Raw genomic sequence first — 9794 nt, forward strand, 5'->3', positions numbered from 1 at the left:
ATACTCATAAACCATCTCAAGTGAAGAATGTACTCCCTAACATAACTTCAGGTTAGGAATCTGAAAGACAAAGCAGTCTGGAAAAGGAAAGTATGGAAGCTTAAGGATCCATTGAATAGTTAAAGATTTCCAGATGTCCTAATTAAAGCATTTGACAAGGAGATGGAGATGTATAGCATAAACTCCAGGCCCAACACTTGGCCAGTGCAAAGTTCCAACCAGGCAAAGAGTGACATGATGGATGAGTGGGGGTAGTATACGGGGCAGCTAGAAAAGAAGCTAGACAACGAGTATATTTTGCTAGGGGAAAGCAAAAAGGAAGAGGTCACTGTTTTGTTGCATAGTTACAAGACCGTCTGTCAGAGTGAATTATGTTTTAGGAGAAGAGTGTGTGGTTGGGTGGAACGATGGGAAGACTTGCACTTAGTGATTCAGAATAAAACGAGGCATGGGGTGGTCACTATGGAAGGCTGCTAATTGTGGTGAAGGCATGGAAGGAGAGTCTTCTGGATGTGGATCCAACAAACAGACCAGCTATCCAAGTTGACAGCAGTATAATAGATAAAGCAATTAAGGATAGGAAAAGCCCCTGGTCCATCAGGAATTATCACCAAGATGATTAGAATATGGCCTAGTCACCTGTACAGTTGATTAGGTTTTCCAGGAAGATATCATACACAATAACTTATGTAGCAGCATTATAGCCAACTGCCATAAAGGTAAGGGAGGTGTTCTAGACCAGGGGTCACCAAATTTTTTTTTTTCTTTGGCAGACCGGATAACAGAGAATGACAAGTGTGGGCCACATAACCATTTTGCTCAAACTAAGCAGCAAAAAAAAAAAAAGGGTTAGTGAGGTTTGTGAAACTGGTGTTTAGCTTTTAAGATATAAATATTTGCTTTGGAATTGCTGCGTCCAACCAAGAGCATTGCTTTCAAATGTTCATCAGTCAATATCGTTTGGTGTGTTGATTTCACATCATTATTGAAAATGTTTGCTCACAGACATAAGTTGTTCCAAACACTGATACCAGAGGCAAATGAACTCTCGTTGCAGGTTCTTACACAAAAAGTACTGTGTGATGGCAGACCGGATGAACTGACCTTGTGGGCCATAGTTTGGTGATCCCTACTGTAGACAAGTAATTATAGAGGTACCGAATTGCTGGACCAGGTCATGAAAGTTACAGAAACGGTCATCGCTCAACTAATTAGAAAGTGAATTAACATAGACGAGAAGCAGTTTCATTTTGTGCCATGGAGAAAGACTACTGGTGTTATCTTCCTAGTAAGGCAACTGCAGGAAAAGCATTTGTTGATATGGACAAAGTCTTTGACAAGGTCTTTTTCCCTCTCAACTGGTGTCATTGCAGAAGCTAGGGGCTGGTGAGAACTCCCCAAGGGATACTATCTGTAAGGTGGAATGAGTATAGCAATGAATTTTGTGTGCAGGTAAAAGTTCACTGGGGATCAGTTCTCAGTCTCCTCTTATCATAGTCCTCCAACCTTTAACAGAGGAATTTAAGACTGGTTGCCTGTGGGAGCTCCTCTATGCTGACGACCTTGTTCTTATAGCTGAACTTGTGGTAGAAATACAGAAGAAATTGCAGAAGTGGAAGCAAAGCCTAGAATTAAAAGTCCTTGCAGTTAATTTAACAAAGACCAAAGGAAAGCAGGCAAATTACTGATTCTTTGAAGGAAATGGCCAGGCTCATTATGTAGAAATTCCATAGAGTACTCAGTGCATGCTATGAGCACATAAGCAGTGCAGTGGAATCATAAGAGGGTTAAAAAGAGAAAGTAGTCTTTGTGACAAATATGCAGGAACAATAAAGATTAAGAAGACAGGAGGATCAATGGCAGTAATAAACAGTTTCTGTCATCTTGGTGACCTAATTAGCAGTGGAGGAGGACTTCTGGAAGCATAATTGCTAGAATATGATCCAGCTGGGAAAAGTTTAGAGATATTATCTTTGTTGGTAACAAAAGGCCTTCCTTTCAGGGTGAAAGGCAGATTGTATGATGCATGTGTACGAACAGCTATGCTACATGGTAGTGAAATGTGGACTGCAACTGTAGAGGACATGCAAAGGCTCAAAAGAAAAATGAAGCTAGCATGCTCCAATGGATGTGCTTGTATGTCAAAGTGTAAATGTGTTTTAAAAAATTGGGTAGAAGAGGCGTCAGATATAGTGTGCAACAGAAAAGACTACTGGTATGGTCATGTGTTTTATATGGATGAAGCTGAATCACTGAGAACTAGAGAAGAAATTTCAGGTGTGGAATCTAAGGGCCTTAGAGTTAATTTAACTAAAACCAAACTTATAGTAAATAGGAAAACAGACAAATCACAGGAACTGTCAGGGAGATGGCCCTGCTCGATATGTAAGAAAGGTTTTTGGTAGAAACTCCATATGTTGTAGCCAGTGCAAGCTTTGGATACATAAGAGGTGTAGCAATGTCACAGGAAGGTTAATGAAAAAGATAGACTTTGTATGTGATAAATGTGTGGGTACAATAAGCACTAGAAATGCTCAGGGGGATCATTAGAAGTAATAGATAGCTTGTGTTGCCTAGGTGACTGAATTAGTAGTGGTGGAGGAAGTTCTAAAAGTGTAGTTGCTAGAATAAGAACAGGCTGGGCAACGTTCAGAGAGCTTCTGTCTTTGTTGGTAACTAAGGGTCTCTCCCTCAGCGTGAAAGGCAGATTGTATGATGCCTATGCTACATGGTAGTGAAACATGAGTTTTAATTATAGAGGACTTGCGAAGGATTGAAAGAAATGAGGCTAGCATTCTCTGCTGGTTGAGTAATGTTAGTGTGCACACACAAGAAAGTGTGGGTGATTTAAGAGGAATACTAGGTGTAAGAAGCATCCGATGTAAGAGAGAGAAGACTGTGCTGGTTTGGTCATGTGATGTGTGTGGTTGAGCACAGCAGCACAAAGAAGTACTGAGCTCTATTTGTAGAGGGAACCTGTGGAAGACAAGGGACAAAGTGGTGAGAAAGGATCTTCAGATGCTGGGCCTCACTGAGAAAATGATAAGGGATCAGCAGCTGTAGCAATTTGTTGTACTTGAGAAGATGTGTCAAACCAAGTAAAATCACTGTCGTCTGTACATATAGGCTTGGAAAAGGCACTCGTACCAGTGCTGCATATGTGCACCCATGCGGGAAGCATGTAAAAAGCATACTCTGTAAAGTGGTTGGCATTAGGAAAGGCATCTAGCTGTAGAAACGATGCCACAACAGATCGTTTGGAATCTGGACAGCTCCCCAGCTGGCCAGCACCTGTCAAGCCAGCTTGGAAAACAGACATTAAACAATGATGCTGAAGACAATGATGCTGTATTAAGATGTACCATAAATGTGTATAGACTCTGTGGAAGACAAAGATTTGAGATGATGTAGTGAAAAATGAGCTTCAGATGTTGAACATCTTGGAGATGACAAAGGACTGAAATGATTGGTGATTTATTGTGCATGAGAAGACTTGCTCATCTAAGTTAAAATGGGGGCCTAATGGTATGCCATTTATTTCTATGCCTCTGCACACAATCTGTCCCTGACGAATCTCTTCCTAACTCCTCCTCCACCTCTCTTCACTCCACACTGAATTCTCTTTCCCTCTAACTTTCCCTCTCCTTTTGCACTCACACAAACTCACCTTCTCATTCATCCTAGCCAGACCTTTGTACCAGTTCACTGTCATCCCCCTCCCTGTAACTTGAGGGGTCATGTTCTTTCTCTCTCTTTCCAACTGAGCTCACCATGAATCTCCACTGCAAGACACCTGTCTCTATCACCCTATCTTATTCCCCTTCAGTTCAGGGTCTTGTCTTGAAAGTTACCTGGCAACATAAAAAGTACCCGGGGTATGGTATTAGAAAGAGTACCCAGCCATAGAACACATGCCAAAGCAGACAACAGAGTCTGCTGCAGTCCTCTGGCTCACCAGCTCTTGTCAATCCATCCAACCCATACCAGCATGGAAATTGGATCCACTTTCTGACTCTCGACTCCAACAAAAAGACTTTGGTTGACTCAGAACTATAGTGGAAAACAAGGTTCTGTGCAGTGAAACTAAAATCAAAACCATGTGGTTAGGAGGAAGCAAGCTTCTTAATTACATTTTTTGCTTTCACCTCAGCCAAACTTACACCTTGCCTCTCACCTTCTCTAACCGTGAACAACATACAACTAAAATCCTAAAAAAGCCTACACTTTGATGATGTCTCATGGTGACCCCCTACATAGATAAGACTGCCAAAACTGAACTGCTAAGACCAACATTCAGCTTTTAAACCCCAAAATACTTCAGTCCTAATCAGCTGTTGACTCACTACAAAAATCAAGTGTAAGCCCCACTGATCACATCCTTGGAACAGTGCTGCTGCTGCTCTGCACCCAAGCACCCACAAACTACATCCAAAGAAAAGCCACTTGCCACTCAACTGTTCCACAGATGTCCTCTCTCTCCTCTTTCTCTGATTTTTCCTCTTGCAGTTAGCTGGGTCGATGTCAACATAAACACTCCCAACTCACACACATTGTCTCCACTTACCACCATTCATAATCCTTCATCCCCAGAAAATGTTTACCTGCAGCTGTTCAGGTGTAACACCAATCATGTCAGTCTCAATGTTCTTGCAAGATGTACAGAAGACCTACCAGTCTTATAGACCCTAAAAATGGCTATGGGTATGACCCTTCCTCCTCTGACCAAGCTATTTACAAAATTTAAAAATCCAAAACAGAGAAAATATTTTTGATTGAGACAAAAAGTTGCCTTTCTTTCAAAACCAACTTTATCTAAGTTAAATGACATTATTATGTGACTGAGGCATACTTTTCATAGCAAGGATATGATCCTGTGATTGACTATCAGATGTTGTTATACCTCACTAGTCACAATGCTCTTTGCACCCCTTTAGCTGTCAAATGATGCTAGCTAGGCAAGCAGGCCAACATTTCCTCAGATTGGAAGGCTGGTCCATCACAAGAGGTAATCCATTTACAGCTGAGTGGACTGGGGCGATGTGAAATGGAGTGTTTTGCTCAAGAATACAACACATCGCTCAGTCCAATAATCAAACCCATGATCTAGCGATTGTGAGTGCAACAGCCTAACCACTAGGCCACGTGCCTTCACCAATGGCAAATATAGTTCTGTATAAATTATTTTATTACATAGATAACCTATTTTTGAGTAATGGTGTGTTGTAGAGTTAACAGTCAAACCAACCTAGAACATTATTGATCCTTATTTTCTCAATCACTTAAAGGATGAAAGGCAAATTCAGTCATGGCAGGATAGACTAATCACATTTTCTCTACCATTCAACCAATATTACTAATTTCTAGCTCCAGGTCAAACCTAATGCAGTACATCTGTGATCAAACATTATCCCTGTTTTTACAACTTCAGTTATGATACATCGAAGTTGAGATTATCCAACACATCCTTCTTTGTTGTTGCTCAGCCTTTAGTCCTGATCCAGCAGACATACAACCAAGACGGATTAAGCTGTGACACTGTTTGGCACTTTTCAGTACATAGTATATCTTAGAATTACGTTATCCAATGTGTCCTTCCTTTTGAGACAATGTGTAATTTGAGGAAGATTTGGTTGTTATTTCTAATGAATATAGTGATAATCCCATGTTGATTTACCAAATAACGTTATTTTTAATTACAAAGAGATACTGACCACGTATTTATGTAAGAAAAACTTGTTTTTTTGCCAAAGTAGAATTAAATGCGTTGATGGCGCAGAGCTTAAGAGACTTTTGCGGAGTAAGGGAGATAACTGTTTCAATGAGACCATTTGACATCATCATTTAATGTCCATCTTCAATGTTAGCTATGGGTTGAACTGTTTGATAGAGTCCTCCTGCGGTAGCCAAGTATCTCCTCACTAGTAAGACAGCTATCTCTGTCCCACTATCATACTCCAACCTCTTGCCTGGCACCACAGTCACTTTGTACATTGAAGGATAATAAAGTCAGTGTATATTAAAATGCATTTCATTTTCAAAACTTTAATAAAATCTACAGAATCTAATTTCTTTATGAACACCTGTCATCAAACTAAGTTGAACTGTGATGGGAGATTAGTTGTAAAAGTAGATCGATGGCAACTGAAGAAAATCAGTTGAGTACAATCTGTTGGTATGTGTAATGTTATCTTTGATGACAGACAGAACACTGATGCTCTGACACAGTAATAACCTTTTTGTTGAGATACTGTCTTGGTTTCAATAAATTTAGTAAAATAACTAAAAGTCATTACCAAGCAGCTTTTTAGAATAAATGTACATGAAATTTTACTCTTTTACCTATTTCAGTCATTTGACTGTGGCCATGCTGGAGCACCACCTTTAGTCAAGCGAACTGACCCCAGGACTTATTCTTTGTAAGCCTAGGACTTACTCTATCGGTCTCTTTTGCCGAACTGCTAAGTTACAGGGACGTAAACACACCAGCATCGGTTGTCAAGCGATGTTGGGGGGGACAAACACAGACACACAAACATATATATATATATTTATTTATATATATATACATATATATACGACAAGCTTCTTTCAGTTTCCGTCTACCAAATCCACTCACAAGGCTTTGGTCAGCCCGAGGCTATAGTAGAAAACACTTGCTCAAGGTGCCACGCAGTGGGGCTGAACCCAGAACCATGTGGTTCGTAAGCAAGCTACCATACAGCCACTCCTACACCTATTAAATGTGGCTAACCACTAAGGGTAGATGCTACTGTAGCTTGTAGTTCCAGGAGGACATCTCCTCCAGCTGGCTATTGACACACTTTCTGTGCCCTATCAGTATTTGCAATGGGAAGCCATCCTTCCCACATCTTCGACCTGACATGATACGCACAGACCCAGGTTTCTAGGTATTTACCCATCATCAGTGCACGACAATCACCGGTCTTTTTAGTAAACAATTTTATTTTAGATCATTTTAAAACAGGAAGTTTGTATCATAGAAGGATAGTTTCAGGCAGTTGGTATAAAAAGATTTTAAAGGTATTTCTCAATGAATGCAAGAAAGGTAGCTTTACTGGTTTAGGTATTTCATGTCCATATTGTAATGAAAGTGACTTTACATTAAGATGTACACACAAAGTGTGACATCACAAGTTTGTGATGTATGATGTAAGAAATATGTATAGTAATGGCTGTGCCCTGTATCATGTCATAACTTAGATGGTGTCAGAGGAGGGATTGAATAATTGCCTGAATGAGATTAATCTCAAAGGCAACATAGCCGAGAACAAAGGTTTGAACTATACCTTACGGCTAATGGAATTGCAACAAAATCACAGAATGTGAAGCATTCTACTTTACTACAAGTGGTAGGAGAGGCTGCAGTTCAAGTGTATAGCACTTTTGAGTGGAGTGAGGAAGTGGATAGCAATAATCACAACAAAGTGAAACAAAAGTTTCGGGAATTCTGTGAACCTAAGAAAAATCTGAATATTGAGAGACATGCATTTTTCACACAATCTCAGAAACCAGGTAAATCAATTGATCAGTATTTGATAGATTTAAAGAATAAATTTAGAACTTGTGAGTTTGGGACATTGAATGAAGGGCTCATTAAAGACAGAATCGTCTGTGGAATTCTTAGTGATAGCCTGAGAACGCGGTTATTGAGAACATGATCTTGATTTGGAAAAAAAACTGTACAGATGTGTAGAGCTACAGAAATCAGAGCACAATTGAAAGTTCTTAATGATGAACAATCAACTATATTTAATGAAATGAATGCCAGGAGGGATCCAAGAAGTATGAACCTAAAGGTTGAACCAAAAAAAATACTCTCAGTATAGAGAGTGTGGTTAGAAACATGCTAAAGACAAGTGTCCTGCTGCAAGAAAAGTTTGTGGCAAATACAGTGGTAAACATCATTTTGCCAGCATGTGTAAAATGTAGAGACGCTAGAGAGAGAAAATTGAAGTATTCCCTGGACAGATGACCACCGATGAAAATAATGAAGACAGGTATGAGACTTTATTAATCTACAAGAAACCACTGAAGTCAAACTGGATACAGGTGTACAGTGCAATATCATTTCCAAATCAATGTTCGACTCAAAAGTGAAACTTGTGTCATACTTTGAAGAAAAGTCATTCTCACTTGGACAGAGAGTATCAAGTGAAATCAGTGGCACTTTGAATGAAGTAGTATTCTGGGTTGTGGAGGAAAACTGTCCAAGTATACTGGGAAGGAAACCCTGTGAGAAATTGAAGTTGGTTCAGTGAGTTCACAGCATTCAGAAAATGAATACAGACATACTGGGAGAATATCCAGAGCAGTTCCAGGGACTTGGATGCATGCCATGAGAACTGTTGAGGAAATTATGTCACGAATGCCAGGTGCCAAACTGTTCTCCGTTCTTGATGCAGAGTCTGGATTTTGGCAGATACAACTTGATGAAAATAGTTCCAAATTGTGTACCTTCAATACTCCATTCAGTAGATACCGATCCACTTGACTACCTTTTAGAGTGAAGTCAGCGCCAGAGGTATTTCAAAGAACAATGTCACAGATCCTAGAAGGTTTATCAGGCACAGAATGTATTGTTGATGACATCTGGGTGTGGGGTACAGATGTCAAGCAACATGATGAAAGACTGCATGCCATTCTGAATAGAATACAGTCAAGTGGCCTGAAATGGAATGCAAAGAAATGCAAGCAGAGAATGATGGAGGCCGCATGTGTAGGGCATCTACTCACTGACAAGAGACTGAAGCCAAATCCTGGAAAGGTGAAAGCTATCCGAGGAATGCCTGAGCCTGAAAACAAAACAGATCTGATGAGATTCCATGATATGATAGAGTATCTGGGAAAGTTCATACCAAGTGTCTCTAGTAAAATTGCAGCTCTACAAGAGTTATTGCCGAAGGACATTGCATGGCACTGGGAAGGAAGGCAGCAAACACGTTTCAAGAATTTGAAACAAAGAGTGACAGAGTCTCCAGTACTACAGTACTTTGATGTTACAAAGCCAGTCATGTTCTCAGTGGATGCAAGCTCCAAAGGGCTAGGAGCAGTGTTAATGCAAGCTGACAAGACTATAGCGTTCAATTTAGCAGTTGCTGACAAGTGAGCAAACGAAGTATGCATAGACTGAGAAAGAGATGGTATCCTACATGGATGTGAGAAGTTTCATCAGTACATCTATGGAAAAACAGTAGAAACTGATCACAAGTCCCGTGAAATCATATTTCAGAAACCCTTGAGCAGGTTGCAGAGAATGTTGCTGTGTTTACAGAAGTATCATCCAAAGAACTGACTGTTGCAGATTCCTTGAGCAGGGCATATCTTCAAGCCAGTAATGATTGGTTTGATGAAAGTGAGTGTGATGCGGGAGCTAATATCACAACTGTTGATAACTTCAGGAAAGTTAAGTGAATTCCGGATTGCCAGTGATTGCAGATCCACAACTGCAACAGCTGAAATCAGTGATTCTGTGCAGATGGCCAGAAAATAGAAAATATGTTTCAGCAAGTGTGAAAGACTACTGGAATAGTCGAGGTGAATTGACTTTTATTGATGACCTCATCTTTAAAGCTGACAAAGTTGTAGTTCCTGCAACACTACAAACAGAAATATGGAAGAGAATTCATGATGCTCATTTCAGAGTGACAAAGTGCATACTCAGAGTCAAAGAAGTTAGCTTCTGGCTAGGAATGACTGTACAAATTGAAGAATTTGTATCACAATGTTCTGTGTGCAACAAGAACAGAAAGAGTAATCCGAAACAACCATGGAAG

Source organism: Octopus bimaculoides, chromosome 7 (genome assembly GCF_046866305.1).
Source record: "Octopus bimaculoides isolate indiv1 chromosome 7, ASM4686630v1, whole genome shotgun sequence".
Lineage (NCBI taxonomy): Eukaryota > Metazoa > Mollusca > Cephalopoda > Octopoda > Octopodidae > Octopus > Octopus bimaculoides.